Raw genomic sequence first — 10,278 nt, 5'->3', positions numbered from 1 at the left:
GAAAGCTGATCGTAGGAATTAAGCATTTCAATTCCAAAGTCTCACTAAATGAGACTCGCAAAAGAATGAAATGTCCTAACACGTAACTCCATCAATGGCTACCGTCTCGTCCGAGAGCCAGGAAGATAACTGAATAATTAGAAAGTGTAGAAGCAGTTTAGAAAGACGATCACAAAAACTACGCTCAACTATAATTTCGGAGCCTTAAAATTCTACTTTCTGTGGAAACTATAATTGCCCTGTTACTTGGATCACTACTAATCAAGCGCTCCAATTTTTTTCTCTCTTCCCATTTCAGCCTTGTGATGCAGTGAAGCAGACTCACATCCAAAATGATTAATTTACACTGAGGGTGGCCTGCGCTCAGATGCAAGCATTTCTGCACAAATACCTATAACTGCAAACAGCTGACTTCATCAACATATCGAGCACCCAACAAAATCAAACAAACAACCCCACTTCCACGAAAAGAACACTCTTCAGCTTTTACCAGGAGGCTTTCTTCTGCATAAAGGTAGTAAAAATAAGAAAAGACCAGCGAAAAATTACAACCACTTTTGCTCGTGTAGCTACAAGAGAAAAAAATAAAATAACGAGGCACACGCTAATAAACTGAGATAAAAGCACTCACTTCTGCTATCAGAAAATTATTGCATAATGCGATACACACAGCTGCATTGTCCCTGCATAAAGAAAACACAGGACAAAGGTATACACAAAACGAACAGGGATATTAACTTCTACTCGGACAGCATAATGCGATATACGCTGAATGTTTAGAGGTGAAAATGGCAAGCAACTGCTAAGCAATTACATACACTCGCACGCGCGCACACACACACACATAGGACAGCGCATACAACACACGACGCGGAAAAGGCTTAAAGGAGTACAGAGGGCCATCCAAAAAAAATTCAGATTAAGACATCTGATGAAAGTGTGCGTGTCATTATACCGAATAGCACGAAAGGTTTTGAAGTGTGCAATTTGTTTCCCAGAAAAAGCTCACATAAAAGTAGCTCCGCGCGTTCTACCCTTAAAGGGACCGAAAAGTGAATATAAACCTATCGAAACTTTATGTTCAGCGAAGAGCTTGAACCTTCAAAAGTTCAAATATCAAAGAACTCCGCTGAAATCGCTTTAGTTTTTCTGTAATCGAATTTTCCATAATTGCATGTCCAGGGACCTAGTAGGAAACTGGGCAGTCTGTCAACAATTGCATGACCCCGCGCCATCTGTCGAGGGCGCATGTAATACGCGCACTTCCGGGCACTAATCCGGCGAAAACTAAAATGGCAGTGGGCATTTATGACCAATTTCTACGTCGAGAACATCGGGCCTTTTGAACATGAGTGCGCTGGAATTCCGCATTCGAGAACTGTCGCTCACACAGAACTGTGGTTCGTGCGTTAGCGTGCTGGAAAGTGTGTTCTTCGCAGCAGAAGATTCCACGTCCAGAGATTAATCGGAGTCACATTCGTCCTCAGCAGTAGCTCACCGTGCCGTGAACATGGACTGCTTTGTGAAATTTCCATGTATCAGGGAGAAGCACTTGTGTAAGCCGCAACAAGCGCTGTTTTTTCGTCGTTCACGTGTGAAATGCAAACCGACGGATACTACGGTTGGATACTACGGTTTTTGCTGCCGAGAGGTAGAGAATGCGTGTGAAAAGCAGACAGACAATTGCATCAGAACTACCGTATATTTCGAAATACTGTGCCTTGGCACCGAAGTGTGTCAAGCAAGTGTCATTTACATACATCAGAGAAACCGAAGAGCATGGCAACATACACGGCAGCGCCGTGTGGTCTTTACGCGCTACTTGAACGGCAAACTGGACGGAAAACCCTTATTTCTGCAGGAAATTCCGTTATACCACCTGTCGGCCATTCACAAGATGGATATGTGGTGCTCCGAGAAAATACAATAGAAAGTACTCCACTGGATCTCGATCTGCGTCATGGATGCTATTAGGGATGCTTTCCCATCAGTGCGCTGACTTTTCTCATTGCTTTTTCTTTGCTGTCACAGCATATTATAATTACTAGTTTGTTCCTGGAGGGTTAAGTAACCTGTGGGCATAGAGGTATTTCTAGGTTATACTCATGTCTCAATTGTATATGTGAGGAATAAGTAAGATAATTTTCATCAGTGTCATTCAGCTGAACTGTGTTCATAACCTTATAGTATACTTCTTAGTGACTACATTTCCAAATGTCAATTAATATTTGAACCAAGATTGGGATTTAACACTTAATTAACTATGTTTTGGTAAACGGAGTAACTGATTCATTATCACGTCACCAACTAAGATTTGTAAAGGAGGACTTGAGGGCTGACTTCAAGTATTATTAACCCTTGATCTTGGTTCAAAGTTAACCATGCACTATTGGTGTGCATAGTACTCCAAAATGGCTAGATAATTTATAGCATAGGCTCCCTGTTACTGTAATTGCGATGTACCCTTTGTAAAGTACTTTTGACAGCCCTGCAAATTGAAACTGGCTTCAGTGTACACTACAAATGCATCGTAACATTTAATTGAAATATAATATAAGAGAAGGAGCAACATTTTGTCACAACTCAAACTATATCTCTCTTTTTATTGTCCAGGAATTTAGGAAACAGAGTAGGACTTCCTGCCCTCTGATGTTTTGATGTACTTGATAGAGTTGTAAAACCTGCAACAAAATAAACAAGAGAAGTATAAACAGTTTCGTCTTTCCCTTTTGAATTTAGCAAGCTAGTTATATTTTACCATTTGCGCACTTTTGTATTCTCTGTTGGTGAAAAGATTACAGGGACAATAATGCTGCAGATCCAACAGTGACTACACAGCAGATCCTACAAATTTAGGACCAATATGATGTGGTAACCTTGCATGGCTCACTACAGCAGTGACACACACTGAACAGTTCCAGTAGTGGGGCTTAAAAGACAATGAACTTTCACTGTTTCAATGGTCATTCAAGTGTAGAGGATGCATCTCTAGAAAATTAATTCGCGTTCCTTAGTCATATAACTACACTTCTTCACACAGGAAGTATTATTCTACCATTCAAACAAGCTAGCAGTTCTCATCGGTTTCTTCTCCTACTGTTGACATCGTACTAATGTTCTGCACCTGTCCAAAGACTCCATAAATGTCACAAAGTCTGCAACACCTAACAAATCTACTGCTTCCATATCTGGACTTTGCATACCTGCTTTCAGCTATTTCTGTCATGTCAACTTTAGTGCCTGGATCACGCAATACGTAGTAGTCTGGCGCCACTTCAACACTGGAAGGCCCCTCAAATTAAATTTGTTGATGTTGACAATATTGAGTACGGGACAAGTAGGATGACATAAGTTAAATGGAATGCGTCATCGTTATATTATAATTTATACATGTGTGACGTCTGTAGATACCTACCAGTTGTGTTGAACTCGTCACTTCGGTGAAGCAAAATCACTGGTTACTGAACGGCAGTTTGCTTCGGACGCCTTCGCAATTCGCCGTCTACGGCATCTTCTTCGTAGTCATCGGCAGCAAAATAAGCTCAGCACACACGACACGACTGCTGTGTCTAATAGCCGAGTGTTTCGAACCACATTCGTTCTCGCGCTCACTCCTCTTGTGGCAGAAAACGAAGATGAACGAACGAACATGATTTTAGCATCCCCGAACACCAAGACTACACCACGCAGATGTAGGTATCCTGAATACGTGACACAGCAGCCACGAACATGTCATCCACTTCCACTTACTATTTCGCGAGACCAACATGCCCACCCACGACGTAAACAATAAACGCGATAACACAGACGGCCTTGCAGATGGCGCGGTTGATCGTAGCGGCGAAGTAGCTGAATGCTTTATTAACGTAGAAACTATGGAAGTGAGCATCATTTTTAAAATGTCGTTTAGCTGTAAGATCCTGTGCGTCAACTTTGTTCTCTATAAAATTAGCTCTCACGTGGTAAGGATTGACCAATCCCTGGGAGCCCTGGACCGGAAACCGCCGAAACCCAAGTTTCTCTTTTTCGCCGTTTGTTGGCAGCACCATCCATGTTCCGGCAATGTTCAAAATCTTTATACGTAAAAAATATGCCGAATTGAGAAGTAATGCTTTCTGTGTCTTATCAAACAATGATGTTGTGCACGACAGTGGGCAAAAATATGGGGGTTATTTTTCACTTTTCGGTCCCTTTAACTCGCCACTCCAGCTATAACGAGGATGAGGAGGTATGATGCCACGTCACCGATGACGGTATAAGGAGAACTCGTTCTGTTTCGCCGGTCAGTGGGGGTCAGCGCCTTGTCCCTTTGCCGCCGTAAACCTGTTTTGCCAGTTCTCCCGGAGAATTGGGGGTAGAAGGAGCGGCCGAAGCATTACCGAGCAAGGAGAAAGGCTTTATCAGAACCCCGGACAGCCGAGTAACAGACGACAGCGGAGTAGCAGACAACATTTCTCTAGGCCAATCAGCGAGCGTTCTCCGTATAGCGTCAGCGCGAGGTTCCAGGCAGATCACAGGCTGGTACTGCTCTTCACCACCGTGGCGCACGGTCGCTTTTTGCGGAGTATTTTAAATTCAATTTCTGCGATAATTATGACTCTGTGGTGGAAATTACTTCGCATGGTGCATCTTACTGGCATACTGAACAGTTTTATAGGAACAAAACTGGGTGTTAAAAATGACTTCTGTGCTACTTTACACGGAGCGCTCAGGAATAATCACAGCTTTACCACGCATCGCTACGAAGCTCAATGGCTAACACAAGACGACAACAACAAGATATTAGCAAAGGGTAAAAAATGCAGCAAGAAAGACACTACTGAACAAGTCTAGACATGCGACATCGAATGCGAAACAATGTCCATCGGGGAAAAAACCTAAGCCTGCGGCAGTAAATCATAGAGCATACACAAGTATATTTTTCTATCTCGCGTAAACTAAACGCGGTCTGCTTGGAAAACGACGCACAAATTTTCTGAGGGAGCAGAGAAATATAGGAATTTCTAATCCGTGTTCAGGTACCAGCGTTTTTTGCTCAAATACCCATAACTGCAAACAGCTTACTCCATCAACATATCGAGCACCCAAGGAAATCTAACAAACAACCCACTTCCACTGATAGAACACTATTTAAACGGCTTTCCTCTGCATAAGAGCAGAGAAAAATTACGCGCACTTTTGCTCGCATAGCTATAACAGAAAAAAAAAATAACGAGGCACACGCTAATAAACTGAGACAAAGATCGACACCCATTTCTGCTATCTGATAATTCTTGCATAATGCTACATGCACAGTTGCGTTATCCCTGCGTAAAGCAACCACAGAACCAAGGTACACATCCCGTAAGCAAGAAGGGAAAGTCACTTCTTCTCAAACAGCTTACACTTTTTGCTTGCATAGCTATAAGAGAAAAAAAATAAAATAACGAGACACACGCTAATAAACTGTGACAAAGACACCCATTTCTGCTATCAGATAATTATTGCATAATGCTAAATACTCTATTGCATTGTCTATGCCTGAAGAAAGCACAGAAAAAGAACACACAATTTATCTTAAGTGAGCAGGTAAAGTCACTTCTACTCGGACAACTTAATACCATGAAGTCTGAACTTTTGCAAAGAAAACGAAGCTTGAACACAGATACGAGTGTGACAGACACATACTAACGTACAAACAAAACACTCCTATTCACTTCTACTGATAGAATAGGAGCCAAAGGCTTGAACCACATGATAAGAACAAAGCACACTGCTTCAGGAAAGCATATGAAATGCACCGCAACAGGACAGTCATAAAATAGCCTGCACAAAACAAAGACTTCACCAGGTTCGCAAGGCAATTCCATTAAAAACGCTCGGCCTATCCTACAGATAGCAATGCAAACGTGATTACCCTGATTTTCTTTACCCAATATTTCACGCAATAGTACGTAAAATATTCGCTCGTGTCACCCAAAAGGCACACACAAAGAACTTACTTGTCAAGTGGGGCCCCAGCTTCACAAACGAGCACGCGCACTGTCACATTTCTCGTAGCCACATAGCCACATCGAGTGTAAACCCAAAGTCAATTCACAGCCACATAAATTCATATTATTCCTCAGGTTAATAATTACCCAACCATCGTCAAAACGCGGTACAGACATATACGTGTACGAAGGCGTGTTCGCTATACACCCAAGAGAAAATGGTGCAGTGCTTTTGCGCAGCAATTATGATACAGAAGGAAATTCACTTCTTTTTGCTTCTATTTCCGTGCACCCATATATTCTGCAATAATACTATAGAGTGGAACGGGTAAACGTGAACATTATTCGCTACACACTGTAGCTCTCATCATTTTTACACCTAACCACTTAAAGGTCAGATGTGCCGATTTTGAAGTGCTGCAGAACTGGGCGATACTCGCGCTGTGTTCCTTAGCGAAGACTGAATATGTGTGCGAAATATCTTGGCCCAACTGTTCGTAGTTTGTTAGAAAACATTTTTTGTAGTTCTCAAGCCCGCCCGTCAGACCGTCGGCAAACCCTGCGCACTGGCGCACCGACGTCACTGCTCTCGGTTTATCTGTCTTTGGCTTGGCATGAACTCTTGCCTTGGCCACTTGGCTTCTTTCGTTACGTCCTCTGTGCGTCGTACAGAAGCGAACAGCTGTTATGTTATTGCTAAGCCGGAAACAAAGCATGTAAATATTTTTTTTTTGGAACGGCGTCGTTTGGAAAGTGCACTTCCTTGTTCTGACCTTGCCTTTTATAGGGCTGGAGCGATATGATACGTGATATGCGACGGCGAAGTTGTCGAACATGCGACGGTGCTACGCTGTTAGGGCCCGGTCCCATAGCTTTATGCGAGCAGCAGCAGCAAAGCAGCAGCGGTGCAGCAGCAGCAACACTGCAACATGGCAGCAGAGCAGCTTTGCTGCCACTGCTCTGCTGCCGGAGGCGTCCCATAGCGCTTCGTTTTGAATTAACGGCAGCACCGGCTTAGGAAACACAAAACGTGTTGGCAACTGTGTCATTGTTTACATTTCGCACATTCCGAAGGCGTACGCAGCGGCTAAGCCTTTTAGTGCACACACCTAGGAACGCAATCCTAGGTGAAAGGCGTTTGTGTGCACAGGGGTGACAAAAACCCGCCATTTTTGAAGCCTCCCCCAAGCGGTCACTTCTGGCAAAACCGCCATCTTGTCCTGGTCTCGATCGTCCAATCGCATGCCTTGATTTTTTTATCGCGCTTTGTCATCTGCTTCGCTTCCCCTACGGACGGATGCGTTTCCGCAGTTTCTGTTTTCATGTGTGAGTGGCAATCTTTTAGCTGTGACGATGGTTGTGTGCTGCTATATTGGCTGTAATAATCGTTCAACACGCGCCAGCAAGGAGTCTGGCGTAACTTACCACCAGTAAGTACTCTCACTACGTGCGTGTTCCATCACCGCTTACATGCAGTTTCCGTTTCTGTATCGTGTTCGTTCGACGGTACCATTTAGCTTTCCTCGAGAACCCTGTCTGCGATTGCAATGGGTCAACGCGATCGGGAGGCAGGACTGGACGCCAACAAAGAACAGCGCTGTCTGTTCGGCACATTTTCGAAACGTGGACTTCGACAGGACATCGCTGTCAAGAGTCCGCTTGAGAGAAGGTGCTGTTCCGGTCACACACCCCTCGGTCCGAGCTCAGCAGGTAAATCCGCAGGTAGGCAGCTATGATGCGTGTTCTGCTTGACGTCGGTTGTGACATCGTTGTGAAATTGGCAGGTGGTGGTGCTGCCAAGCGTCCCTGGACTGGGAGGGCAACAGCTCTCATTTTCACAGGTAAACAGCCATAGTGCACGTATTCTATTTGATGTCGGTTGTTACAGTGTTGTTCAATTTGGCAGGTGGTGGGGCTGCCGGGCATTCCAGGGCTGGTAGAGCAGCAACTCCCAACTGATGTAAGCATGGTGTTGATAGCATTTGTGGTGTGATGAGCTTGACCCTGTCATTATACAGGTATGTGGAACTCTGGGTGCGCCTATTGCTCCTGTTGTAGTCGCACATCTGTTGCTTCACATCCAGCAGGTAAATATCCAGCTTTTGCATTATCACCTGGGAGCTCTAGTGTGTGTTCAGTTTTTGTGCAGCTAACCATGTACGTTTGTCAAATCATCAGGAGGTAGTCCCGTCCAGCAGAGCTTCAAGTGAACATATTTCTCCTGCTGTAGGTGTCACGGATTCCCCTGTTGACATTCAGCAGGTAAACAGCTGCAGGGTGTGTTCAATTTTAGCTTGACTCACGACGCTGTGAAATCTGCAGATGGTGGGCCTATCAAGCATCATAGGGACGGGAGGACAAGATCTCTCAGCTGATGTGAGCATATGCTAAAAAACATTCATTGTGGTATCATATGAACATGACCGTGTCATATTACAGGCGTGTGGAACTATGGGGGCACTTGTGGACCCCACTGCAGTTAGTATCACTTTCTAGTTATTTTGATATTAGTGTACTCCAATTTTTATTTTCTTCGAAATTCATATTAATAAAATGAGACAATTCATTCACACATGCCCATTTTGCAGCAGGGCCCATCATGTTGTCCCCTTGATCCACAGCTCAGTGGAGTAAGTATGCTTAAGTTTGTTGAACAATGCTGTACAACTTTGCAAATACAATTTGCTCATAGTTATCAAGCATTGGACAACTATCAGGACATAATGCATTTAAATGCAAGGCATATATGACTTTGGGATTTTTAACTGTGCTTACCACAATGTACAAGACCCAGAGTATCACGCACCTCTTTTCTACGTGAGCACCGGACTTGGCGTCGGTAGCACTTCAGTGTCCAGTGAATGGCCTGACACAACAGCACCAGTAAGATGTTTGCTGGTTTACTGTCTTCATGTAGTTCGTATTCACATTACTGCTGGTTGGCCCATAATGTAGCCACCTGAATTGGTTTGAGCATGTACTATTGTGTCCTGCCTTTTCAGAGCTTCTTCAATGAAGGTGAAGCTAGTCCCGAGAGAGAAGGGAAATGTTGTCTACAGAGTCCCCTATGGTATGCATTTCAAAAGCTTTTGCTAATTGCATGCTTCCAAAATCTTATATCAGTACCATTCATATGAGGGCTTTGAGACTGGGGGCCAGCAAAGGACAGTCAGAATGCATGTTTGCGCATAGTTATCAAGTGACGATGATGGAAACTCGTCGAAAACCCTCAATGAAGTTGTATTGTACTTCACTCCCTTGTCCCCAGCCCCAGGGTCTCAGATGGATCTAGATATCATCTTGCACATTCTTTCGTAGCTACTCATTTTGCGCCTTTTTTGTTTCGATGCATATTTAGGGGACATCCACGTGCCGCTTCACCCATTCGACTCCAAGTACCAGCAGACATGACCCTGTGGTAAGGATAGTACTCTGAGCTGCTAAGGATTGCATGTTTACAACTAACAAGCTTTGTGCAATGGACACAGTGCCAGATGGGAGCCATTTAGGTATCAGATAGGAAATCAGTAAGCTGGACCATAATGACACACAGAGACTGGGGGAATAAGAGGCAGAAAACAGCACACGAGGTGTGTGTTGTCTATCCTGTGTACAGCCGAGCCTCCAGGTTTTGTTATGCACAACAGTGGGGTGCAGTTGTGTGAGTCCCCAAATCATTCATCTCTCCCGCAGGGTCGGCGTCTACTTGCGGTGCTGGGGGGGGGGGGGGGAGGTAAGCAGCGAAATTTGTGCCCCTTGTCCACAATTCGATCACGCAAATGGCAATTTGTGCCCCCCTTTCAGGCCAGTTCTGGGGGGCAATAGCCCCCCTGTACCCCCGTAGACGCCTGGCCCTGCTGTCACACTATTTAAAACGCACTTCAAATAAATTAATTACGGCCCATACTGGGGGTGGGGTTCTGTGGTAAGATCACTTCCTGGTGTTACTTCTGCAGTGCTTTGCGTTAGTGCTACACTTTGTGCTGTGTCTAAGGGATTCTCCAGTTTATTGTAGAGTTATGCATGCTGTTGATTATAACTAACCTAAGTACCTGTCACAGATGAATTGTAATCAGTTCAAGGCAATAAAGATGGACATGACCAAGTTTGATCACATTGTGAAGATCCTGTGATTTGCATGTCTGATTTCTTAGTCATCACTCATCAGCAAAGCTGCAATGCAAAATTAGCTCTTCCTACACAGTAAGTGTGTCACAGCAAAGTTCTGTCAGTGTTAGGTGGTGCATGTGATATGGTTAGACCCTGAAGCATAGGGTTTAGCCCTTTTCCCCACAAATTTGCACCA

The sequence above is a fragment of the Ornithodoros turicata genome, chromosome 1 (assembly GCF_037126465.1).
Source record: "Ornithodoros turicata isolate Travis chromosome 1, ASM3712646v1, whole genome shotgun sequence".
NCBI classification, from domain to species: domain Eukaryota; kingdom Metazoa; phylum Arthropoda; class Arachnida; order Ixodida; family Argasidae; genus Ornithodoros; species Ornithodoros turicata.
This window is presented reverse-complemented; position numbering follows the sequence as displayed.